This window comes from Lissotriton helveticus, chromosome 8, assembly GCF_964261635.1.
Source record: "Lissotriton helveticus chromosome 8, aLisHel1.1, whole genome shotgun sequence".
Classification (NCBI taxonomy): Eukaryota; Metazoa; Chordata; class Amphibia; order Caudata; family Salamandridae; genus Lissotriton; species Lissotriton helveticus.
Window position 1 is genome coordinate 347,303,823 of NC_136069.1, and position 12,008 is coordinate 347,315,830.

Genomic DNA, 12,008 nt, shown 5'->3' on the forward strand with positions numbered 1-12,008 from the left:
CCCTGAAGAAGGATGTGTGAACCATGGGGCATTTTGTATTCAGCCAAAACACGTTGCTGTACAAGAAATGCATGGATCATTAGGTTTCCTCTTTGCATCTTGATATGGGACCTGTTGAAGAAAGAAACCTATGGTACTCCAATAACCATTTTTAGTCTGAACTGGACCTCCCCAATAGTCCAGATAATTATATATTTAAGATCTCCTGAATTTGGTTGAGCCCATCAAGGTGGCAGTGACCTACCTAGGTGAGAAGAGATACTAATTATGAATCATGCCCCATTAGGTGTGTGAGATGTCTCGTCCTATTATCTTTAATTATCCTGTAGATTAGAGTTCTTGATATGGATACGAGTCTCTGAGCTTTCTCATTCTGTGGTGAAGAGAGTTTAAACAAAAGAGTATGTCTGGAAGGACCGCAAAAAAGCAGCTGCCTTTCAGGTCATGGTGGCTGAGATTCACCTGCAAGTCCGAACATCAACTAGCAAATGGTGTTCCATAAGACATAGATGAAGTGTGACCTCTCATATGGGTTAAGTCCACATCAGGTCAGTACCTTTGGCTCCACAACATTGAACTCGAAGGCATTTGGCATGAAGGAGTCAAAGTGGTTTTGGTTTCAGTGAGTCAACTACAAAGTAATGCCAGTCAAGAAAAGGTCTAATTAATGTGGCTTTTGGAGGAAGATTTGTTTTTTTATGAAGAAATACTGAGATGCGGTGAAGGTAAGTAAGGAGAATCACTGGGCAGAGGGGTGACCAGGGGGTTTCTAGCATAATAAATTATCGATATTAGGTTCAGGATTGAAATGTTGGTCGGTTCAAAGTCATTCTATTTGTCACTGTGTGGGTTTAAGACTTCTTTAATATTAAGGATAACTGCTATTCCAATATGTCTATTAACAGGGCTAGCCATCAAAAGCAAAAAAATATTTGGAGGTGCATGGTCTACATTTTATGTTCATGCTTGAATGATGTCTTAAAGAGAGCAAGACTCCACTTCAGCTATTAGTCTTAAGATGTGGGGTTGTGCAGAGAGGGGTCTCCGATTATGTGCATAGGTGAGTTTTTGTTGGTTCCATTGGTTATTGCTGAACTGATTATTGTGTTCATCAGGTATTAGTGGAAGCATGTTGCTACTGCTTGGAGCTAGAATGATAAAAAGTAAACATTTCACAGGTGTTTTTTAGAGCCTCCAGTGACAAATGCAGAGAGTAAACGTTAATCTTACTTTACTGGGGTGCCTGTGTTTAATGTGCGAGGGTTTGAACACTGTGCAAATGTAGTAGGGATAAAACTTACAATTCGAAAACTTTATGTAATCCATTTTTTAAAATTGTTTTTAAACTTCACAAAACTTTTAGGAACTTTATGACCATTGTTACGTTTCAAAAACTGCACGTAAAACCAATCAAATTAGCTGGTAGCAGATTTAGCACCTAACAACACCTACGTATAGGAGGAGCATTGTAGAAGAAAATGTTTTAGGCAAAAATTCTCCTACACATGTTTTTATAAAGGACTCATTGCCAAACTTAGTTTGGTGTAATATTCAAACGTTGCACTTTTGTGAATTCCAAAACCTGTTATTAGCTGGTAAAGTTACAATTTTGCACATATCTAAATATTTGTTAGTGAGTCTTGCTAAAATCAGTGTGACTGTGGCTACTACTTATACATGCACAACTTATACATGGTGGTACGTTTTTACTAGGACGCTTTAGCAGTTCTAATTTCGTGTATCTCTAGCAAAACTTCATTGTGACTTGAAGTGCAGGAATGGTGGGTCATTTAGTTAATAATACAGGATTTGGGATGGATTCTGTCATGGTAACAGGGAGAGGTTTGAATAGATGAATCAGTAGACATTTTCTATATAAGTTTATTTGCGGCATAATAGAGTGGTACCCGATTTATTAGAGCTTTGCAGTAGTATTACAGAGCCCATCATATCCAAAGAAATTAGTATATGTTGGAAGGAGAAGGAGACTGCCATGGCCTCCAATGAAAGCTTTAGCTTTAGATTACATTCCGATCCTTGTGCAAACAGAAGTTACAAAGAGAACGAATTCACAAGTTTTGACAAATATCACACGCTCGTTATTTTCCCTTAATAGATTTTGGCAGGTCAAATTTGCAGAAATATGTTGGGGTGAGGAGGCGAGAAAAAAGGCAAAGCATACAAAATTTGATGTACTAAATGATGATTGTCCATATTATACCTAATTTCCAAGTTCTAAACTCGGAATAGAAGGTATTTACCAGACATACATACCTCACTCCAAGATCATGGTCTTTTATAGCTAAGGTAAACTCCACCCTATACCTCACAACTTGCAGTGAGGGCCCTTGTCTTGGCCACTGACTTGTTTGGGCCTAAATCAAGAATGTAAACTATGGAGGAAAATGAGAACAAACACTTAGGCTCGGAGAGCCTGTCTGCCATTCGGAAACCCTGCAGTAATCCCTCTGCCGGCTCTTTCCGGCTGAGGTATTACAATGGCAGGTTCCAACAGCCTTTCTGTGCCGCCTTTCTGATACAGAAAGCCATTGGGAATCTGTCTTTGAGGGACCCCAGCAGGGCTCCAATGGATGCAAGGCTGCTGAATGGTGGGCATGCCCCCCTGTTGATCTCTGCAACCAGTGGCAGGCACCTTGAGGTGCCTGCTACCGGGTGCAGGGATGAACTGCACATCTGCTTCTTCCAAAAAGAGCATGCATTCCATTGTAAAGTATAGGATTCCTGTTCGGTCGCATCCTACTTCCTGGGCTGGAACCGACAACAAGAGGTCATTCGGTTCCAGTTCCAAACTGATGTCGGATGAACTCCGGTCCATCCGACATCGGAATTGGGCCCTAAGGAGTGAGAAGTGTTGGTTATTTGGGTTCAGTGGATACAGAGATGAATATGTCATTTTGAAGGTTTTTTCTATTGAGAAGAGTATTAACAGGCCAGTTATTGAAAAGATCAAGGATTAGTTTGACATCTCAAAGACTTTCATATTTAGGTTTAGGAGGTCTTCTTAAAAAAATGCTTTTCGTCCCTCTACAAACAATGACATTTTTATTTACCTTTTTACCATTTACAAGGACATGACCAGCAGAAATAGCCGATCTATTGCAATTGATAGTTCTATAGCTTGAGGCCTTTATCAAATTGTTCAACAAGGAAGTTAACTATGTCAACAATAGGGGCTTCCAAGGAATCCAGGTTCCTTTCCAGGCACCAACGTACCCAGATTCTCAATATTTTGTTATAGCTGTAGTGAGTGCCTGGGGCCTGATACAGCAGTAATTTCATCTGGTAATTTCTCAGTGCAAAACCCTCATGCTACCTCTATTTACCGCTGAAAAGGTGTTGGGCCCTTGACACCATGTATTAGTTTCAGGAGACTTTAAATAAACATGCAATTATTATTTAAGCCAACGAAGAGAGTTGTTGAGTATTTTAAAGGGTTTATTTTCTAGTCAAAAGTTAAGGTTTTCTCTAACCCTTTATTCATTAGTAAAATATCAATCAGGTTACAGAATTTGGAAAACAGGAAACATAGCATAAATACAGAACATATTACAGTGTGCATATAAGCATCACATGTAGAAAGGAAAATGTGGCGCAAAATGTCAGTCAAAACTCTTAAAGAGTTTCTAAGAAAAATAAGTTGTGCAAGGCTAATCAATGATTAAATAGTTTGCAAAAATCTTCCATTAAGAGAAATAAATGCATATGAAAAATAAATCTTTTCAGACCTAGCTAATTAGTCAAAGCAGAAACTTAGAATTTTAGCATCTAAATCTAAAAAAGCCTTTCTATCTGTTGCTGCTCTCTCCATCTCTGCCACTCTGATAGGAGCTGCTCCTTGAACGCACCCCCTCCTTCACCAGACCTTAAAAGAATGTGGCCTGGTGCCAAAAATATGACGTGCAAGGACTCTCTGAAAAAATATGAGCAAGGGAACCTCCCCTCTCTTCGGAAGCAATCTCCACCCTCAGCTATCTCCCGCGACGTTTCTCGTACCTAACCCATATGAATGAAGCAGAGCCTAAGCCAAAAGAGCCCAAAAGCCAAATGAGCCTGAAAGCCAAAAGTGAGCTAAAAGCCAACCATGCCTCGAAAGAGGTAATTATTTATACTCTAATTATTGGCAGACTACACAAAATGTTGCATTTTCAGAAAAACTTGTACTTGATTGGTTAGCCAATGATGGCATGATCTCTCACTATCCTGACTCATCGAAAATTCTAGAGCATACCAGTTTTAACATAAAAAGCATAAATGATTAATACATTTCATATGTTTAGCAACATTTACTAGGAAAAATGTTTCTTTCTAATTTCCTTCCTTCCACAGCGCAGGCTGGGAGGATACTTTAACTAACATTGGTACATTGGCACAATCACAAGAATGTACAGTTCACAATGGCCTTGGCTTCTTCTGTTCCTGAGGCAAGGTGGTGTAATCTGCGCATGCTCTCTTCTCTTTAATGCAAGTCATAGCCTTGATGGATTCACAGGCAGCCATGTTATTTTAGGACCAAAAACAAAACAAACAAAAGAGAGTATTAATTTCAAGTAAATCAGCCATTATGTTCCCAACTCCATACTAATACCCTTGTATTATTTTTACCCAGCCAAGCTATTAGTTTAAAGCAGCTTTTATTATTGGTTTTGTACAACATGCAAAAAATGTGCAATGTACAACATAGCATTTTTATGCTTTAGTGTACATTTTAAAAGCGCACACAGTTAGCACATACATGCTTTAATGTTTTAGATAACTTTTCATGCAAAAAAGCGTTTACCCCATGTGTAGTGTTTGGTGCATTATTAATTCACACACATTATAAAAGAGGTGTTATAAACTGAAATATATATATATTTTTTTCAAATATCCAACAATCCAAAGTCCTTTAAGACAGGGACAGGGGTGTACATCATAAGGAAAAAGGCTGGGAAAAGAGAACACATTCTTTTAATCTTCAAAGCTAAAAAGGTCACTTAAATCACAAGCTTTTCTCTACACTGCAAAAACACGTTAATTCAGCACAAGCATTTCAGACTGACTAGGCCTCACTTTAATATTTTTCATGTGCCATGTTTTTAACTTGCACCAAAATGTGCGTGCCAATTTTAAATGCAGTCTGTCTGAAGCACAAAAATAAAAACAATGCCTGACTCCAGATGAAATCTGCTCCATCAGGCCCAAGACTCTGGAGTCTATTCACAACGGAAAATGTATATTTGTGGAGTTACTCGCATGTAAACATACTACTGCATCTAGTAGTAACTTTACACTTTTTTGCTATTCAGCATATCAGCATATGTGGAGATTTGTATGTCTCCACATCAACAAAACTGAGGATGGAGCCTGCTAGAAAAAGATTTACGAGTGTATACTTACCACTGGTAACTTTTCACATGTTTGTGGATGTCAACACAACAAGGGCGAAAATCTCCATATGGTAGAGTATAGTGAAAAAGAGTAAATGTAAATAATTAAATTAAAAAGCGCAACAAAAAATATAACAGCTTTAAATAATTATTATTAACCTAGAACAAAAATATATTATTACAGCACATTAACTCACGAAATGAAATGTTTAATACACACTAAATATATAAAATATATTAAGTTAATTTATAATTTAGTAAAAATACACTATCACTATCAATTTTGTATTTTATTATTAGTACATTTTATGACATTTTGTTTGTTTAATTTATTAACATTTTCAATTAAAAGTTCCATTTAATAATTTTATACATACATTTAAACCTCGATTAATTTAATTGAAAAATAATTTTAAACTCAATTTAACTTCTGACACTTTAAATATTTATTTTTGTATAAAAAACTAATTTAATTTAAACATTTTAAATAGATTATTTTATTTAACATTGTTTCCTAAGGGGTGTTATTTTACGTCCTCGTGTCAATTATTTTCCATGCGAGTTTTTTGCAGTACCTTTGAGTGTCTGAGTGCTCACACAAACATGTGCGAGGCCAATAGTCTGATACACTGCCAGTGCCAAATGGCGTATTCTCTGACACAGTGAAAGACCTATTCCCCATTTATTCACATATCACTGAATAATGTGACTTATTTAAAGACTCCTTTTGAGGAGATTTACTCCTTAAATGTATTGATTTTTTTTTATGTCAATAGGAATAGCCCTGATGAAATCGAGGAACATTTGAACCGTGAAGAAGCATGTGTTGGCTCAGGCTCATCTTGACACTTTTTTGGACTTGGTCCCACTGTAGGAGCTCTGGTTGCAACCCCTCTATTCTGAAACACCTGTTCAACTCATTCGACTCTATGTGATATCACTCTATCAAGATAATTTTCACTTTTTGTTTTTGTGTGCGCGGTTGAACCACCCAGGAACCAACCTATCTATGAGTGTTACTGGACTTACTCCAAGGCTGGGCTGGAGTACACTTTCGACTGTTCTAGACCCTTTTTGGCTGTAGTAACTTTAAAAGTACACTATTTAAATAGCAATGGGCTAACTCCTTTTATGGGTGGGTATATGTATATCCAAATCGCTCTCTAAGCACCTACTTATACCTACCTAAGCACTTCCTTGCCTCTCCCTACACCCTCCTATTTAGGTATAAGTAGCCCCCATTTTATAGCCACTCACTTATGGTCCCCCCACTTTTAGTGCTCAAAAGTATACCTATGTGTGTGGAGCCTTCAACAACTGGCACTAAGACCTCTGCATAGAAAGAAAGTGAGATGCAAAGGTCTCTGCACATAGGTTTGTGAATAGCATTTTGTAAAATGAGTAGTACTGTTGTAGTACTGCTTACGTACTACAAAGTGCAGATAGAGAGTAGGCCCCCCTATCCGTTACCTTGCACAGCAAGGAATGGCTTACATTGCAAGTTTGTGACTAGCCTTCAGAATCCACACTGAGAACATGGCAATGTAGGCAGAATATCAAGGTAAGCACAGAATGGGTTTCATCTCTGGGACTAAGACACTGTGTTTAAGATCATAGACTTCTGCTTTACAAACAATTTACTTTGAATTTCTTTCCTGTATTACCTCCTATTTTAGGGCCTGGGTTCCACCTGGATGTGCTTAAATGAAATGTGCAACACTATATTTCACACCCTATTTCACAGAATCAGTGCACATTGGATTTACAAATAAACGAAGTGTGTTAATATGCTAGATTTTTAACATTTATTAATTCAATGGTAATGTCGGAAATATAGGTGCTCTGGGAGTTGCGTGGGGCGACACTGTAAATTAGCAGTCAACACACACACATCTGTACAGGTTTCCTATATTCACAATCAATTTACAGGTAGTTTTCCACCTATGACACAAAGCCAAAACTGCTACAGTGACAGTCCGCATTAAAGAACTTCTCAAGTTGTGGAACGAGGAGGGGAGAGGGGACAGCTCTATATTTAATGGACATGTAGGTACTGGGTCTCTCTATAAGGACACACATTTTTTGAGGAGAAATAAATGCAACAGATGTGCCCCATTTTCGCTTGATGCACTAATGCAGAATTTCCCACCTGGTGGAAATTGCACATGAGAAAAGTTGTTTGCTTGTTGGAGTACTGGAAATCTACAAATGTGCTGGATTTCCAGGAACTATTCCGGCACTCTTTTGTGAATCCCACAGACATTGAACATCAACTGCATTGGTAAGAGTAACCTGGCTAAGATAGATTTCCGAGTTGACAAACGTTCTTTGAGAGTACGATCTCTTATTTACTCCTATTTTTACCTGTAGTTCCTCGTTTCCTTGCCATATTATTTGATTTAATAGTCTTAATCCGTTGTTCTATCGTTGTTATACCTCACTAATCGGATATCTTTAACCTTTTTCATCTACAGTGGTAGTTGAAACAAATTTCGTGTGAGTTAATAACTAGGGTGTGTAGGTGTCTGAATTGATATATTGTTTGGCCTTTACAATTTTAAAATAGAGAAGGCCAAATATTGCACAGTGTGCTTCACTTCGGAAATGAACTCTAAAATGCACACGGTCTCCTTCCAGAAACAAATTGCAGTAAACAAGGGAAACTCTGCAGTTTACTCAACCCTGCTTTCACGGGGAATCCAATGAAAAACGCATCAGTTACATCAGCCCTGTTTTTTCATTGGCCTGGAAATCGAACACTGTCAAAGGAACTTTTTCAAGCAGTGTAACGTGAGTCTTTCTTTCTTAATGATTTAGTACAAGTTTCCATTTCTGTTGGAGGACGCTATGCATTTGTATACGCCACTCCTCATAAAATAAAGCAAACACAAGGAGATGATGGAATGAGTGCTGAAACATTTAAGACACTCACCCCAGTCACAGATCTGGGTTGAATCCATCATGTTGAATCCATCATCGTTCTTTAGCTCACTTCTGTGAAGTGAGCTAAAGTACTGGATTCAAGCTAGCCTGGCTGATGAGGGGTGGTATCCCAAAAACGGTCGCAGGATGCTTGTTTCTGGTCCAGTGAAGACCTGGCTTGGCAGTTCGGACTGGACTGTTCCCTCGAGACACAGGGTCAAGACTGATTCCAAAATAGCTGTGTCTGAACTGGGGTGGCGAAGTGAGCTAAAGAACGATGGTGGATTCAACCCAGATCTGTGACTTTGGGTGAGTGTTTGAAAAGTTTCAGCGCTTCGTCCACCATCTCCTTGTGTTCACCCCTGATAAAACCCCTGATAAAATAAGCAAGGAACATATAGAAAAAATACTGTCCTGAAAAATTGCCCTTAGATGTTCAGAGCCCTGCCCCTCTTGTCCCCTCATGGGCTGTGACATAATTACTGAACAAAAAGAAGCCCCACTGTTTGTCAACAAAGTCTATCCACCTCAAGTGGGGAGAATTTCTTCAGCAATGTAAAACCTGAGTTGCTCTAATTCCAAATATCTCCCACAAACTCAATGTCTTATACATCTTCGAAACATCCTGCTTTATTTAGGTCTTTCTTTCTTTTATACAGGTACTGTGGAGCTAGAAACTCACAAACAGAAGCAGTGGAGTAAAAACATTATGAACAGAAATTGCATAACAACATTAACAAGGAGAAAGGAAGATTACGTCAGACAGAGGTGAGTTAAAATTGTGTGTTTTGAGTGGGGTGGATAAATGTGGAATGTTTTCTCAGATAGAGATTCAAATCCAAGATGCTGTGAAAAAACAAATGCCTTTTTAGAGTCTTGTTTTTCTAAACTCGGGCTGTGTCCAGGATCACATATTGACCATAGTTTATCTTGCTGTTAATAGTTGTGTTGAAGGATGTGTGAAGTATGTTCGGGAGAGTTTTCCAGGTATTTAGGCGGTAGTACGTTGTTCTTCATATTATAGTAAGAGACAACGTAAAATATTGAATGAGATTTAGATTCTGCTTTATGTACGAATCAGCTGGAATTTGTTGATACAAAAATGTAATAAAGTAGAGAGATTTATATTTCAATACTTGTGTCCGAGTATACTGTGACCTGTTAGTTCTTCATTGTGTCGCCTTGTACCCACACCAGCTCACCCCAGACCCTCACTCACAGCATCATACTCATGCACTCACTCACTATCTAAAGCACCTTGCTCACTGAAGCTCAAGCATGAACCTCATTTAAGCACTCACTCAGATAACACACATGCATACACCTACTCACACTAGTTCGCACAGTCATGCACTCACATTATCACACTCATGCATTTACTAACTGTCTACCCAAGCACCTTCTCAGACTAGTTCAGCCTTGAAACCCAGTCCTGCACCAACACACACTTGCATTCACTCACTGTTTCAACACAGAGACACTGACCCAGCAGTCTTACACTTACTCATGTAACACACTCATGCATTCACTCACTATGTTATCAAGCTCACACTAGTGCACCTTTGACCCACAAACATGCACTCACATATACAGACTGTCCAAACACATGAAAGCTGTAAGTAGTCAGTCCAACAAATAAATAACAGTTGTTAACATTCACCTTTTACAGGTGGAAAAGCAAAGTTCGATAATGTAGGACTCTGTATACATACGTCATTATGAAGAATGCCCTTGAATATCCAGGTTTTAAGATGGGTTGTGGACGTGGCTTCTTACAATTGCCAAAGCCCAATACTCCAGTTTATGCGAACATTTTTACAAGTCACAAATAACCATTCTTGATGCTCAGGGTGTGTGGTGCACTACCATGAATCTACTCTCATTTGAATGGGATAAGTTGTGCTGTTTCACACACACTGTGGTGGATCTGGCTGATAGCCTGGACAAAGAGCGTAGATTGACTGTGCACTGATGCCCGAAGAGAGAATGAGTTCATTGTGTGAGTGTGTATAAAACAAACCTAAGGCCATGTTAAATGAGCTGAAGGTGCCGAAATCAGTGACCCCGGGTGGCGATGACATTGTACGTGGCATTACATCCATAGAGATGAAGAGAAGAGTGTGTTTCATTTTATTCTATGCACCTGACAGGAAGCTGGGATGAATGTAAAAACCCAAATAAAGGTTCTTTCTTGTACACGTCACACTGTACCTTGACTCCCCTGGAGGCGCTTATTAAGTATGCTAGGGACTGAAGGCATCAACAGTGGTGCAAGCTTTTCCAGTCTTACCTGATCAGCCAGTATACAGCACATCTGCTCATCTGGGAATGTTGGATCCAGCCTGCATGCTTGACCAGTTCTTTGGCTGCCTGTAGAAACAACTATAGAGAGAGCTTCATGCCTGTCAATCACAGTGTGGTGTTGGTGATACAACCTGGGAGAGGAAATACAAAACAAACAAGGCTTGTGTAGTCAAGGTCTAAGAAGCTACTTAGAACTGGGGTAGAGGACCTAATGAAGACCACACACACTCTTGCCTGTTCTTTAGTGGCTGGGCTACGCGAGATCTCTTAGCTGTAGGAGCTATCCTCTTTGGTGGTGCCAAACTACTACAAGATACCAAAGACACAAATTGTATTTCACCTGTAGTTTTCTGTGTCTTGTGCCATCCTGGAAGCTCCGGAAGATCACACAGCACATTGTAACATTCTGTAACTCAGCAGATTTCCATGACTAAACAAACCCTAGTAAATACACACTCACACTCACATATACATAAGCAGCAAGCTGCTATTGGTTGACTTTATCATCTCGCCTTAGGACATTATGGGCCTGATTTAGAGTTTGGCAGACCGGTTACTCCATCTTCAATGTGACGGATATCCCTTCCGCCATATTACTATCTCCATAGGCTAAAAAGAGATTGTAATACGGCGGAAAGGATATCCATAATGTTTGTGAGGGAGTAACCCCCTCTGCAAAACTCTAAATTGGGCCCTATATTTTTATATTATGGAAATGTGTAAATCCTTTCTGACAGCAACATGAGAGTGCAACGACCTAGTTCGGATTTGAAGATGTTCATGAATTTATTGGGGGGTCTGTAGACAAACGAGATGGATGTGTTGAAAGTGGAAGGGGAAAAATGTCATTTTTAGATAATCTACTGCACATAATTGAAAGGAAGGTAGTAAATATGGATTCCTTGGAAGAGAAATTTCTGGAGCACTGTCCAAGAAGGGAATAAGATGATCTTGCTCACTTGTGTCTTGGCAGTGAAAGAAGTATTTGGGTGTCACTAGCATATGACACTATTTAACGGCCATAAGATTCTACAATCTCAACCAGAGGGCGTATGTAGCAGTTAAAAAGCATGGGGCTTGGAGTAGAACCCCGAGTACTCCACACTTCAAAGGATAAAACTCCAAGTAAAACAGCTTCTCCTCAACTTGAAAACTCCAAGCCTCTAAAAACAATTCAGGCCATTTTAATGCTAGATTAAGCAGCACCTGCCTGCTCCAGCCGCTGCAGCATAACTCAGTGTGACACAGTGTCAAATGCCGTGCTCAGATCCAACATTATCACTGCTACCGAGCCGCCACAGTCAAGGTTTTTTTTCAGTTTTTCCATAATTGCTAAAAGTGCAGCCTCCATGCCATGTCCCAGCTGGAAACCAATTTGAGTAGGATAGAACCTGT

The 12,008-nt window shown here is 39.2% G+C and overlaps 1 protein-coding gene across 1 annotated transcript in view; it reads left to right on the top strand.

The window, feature by feature from the left end:
- The window catches only part of MTUS2 (microtubule associated scaffold protein 2), a 1,701,731-nt gene that overhangs the window by 451,358 nt on the left and 1,238,365 nt on the right, over window positions 1-12,008 (top strand). The window contains exon 3 of the mRNA XM_078657132.1: window positions 8,969-9,077. The gene's annotated coding sequence lies outside the window, so the exon portion shown is untranslated. The remainder of the gene's footprint in view (window positions 1-8,968; window positions 9,078-12,008) is intronic.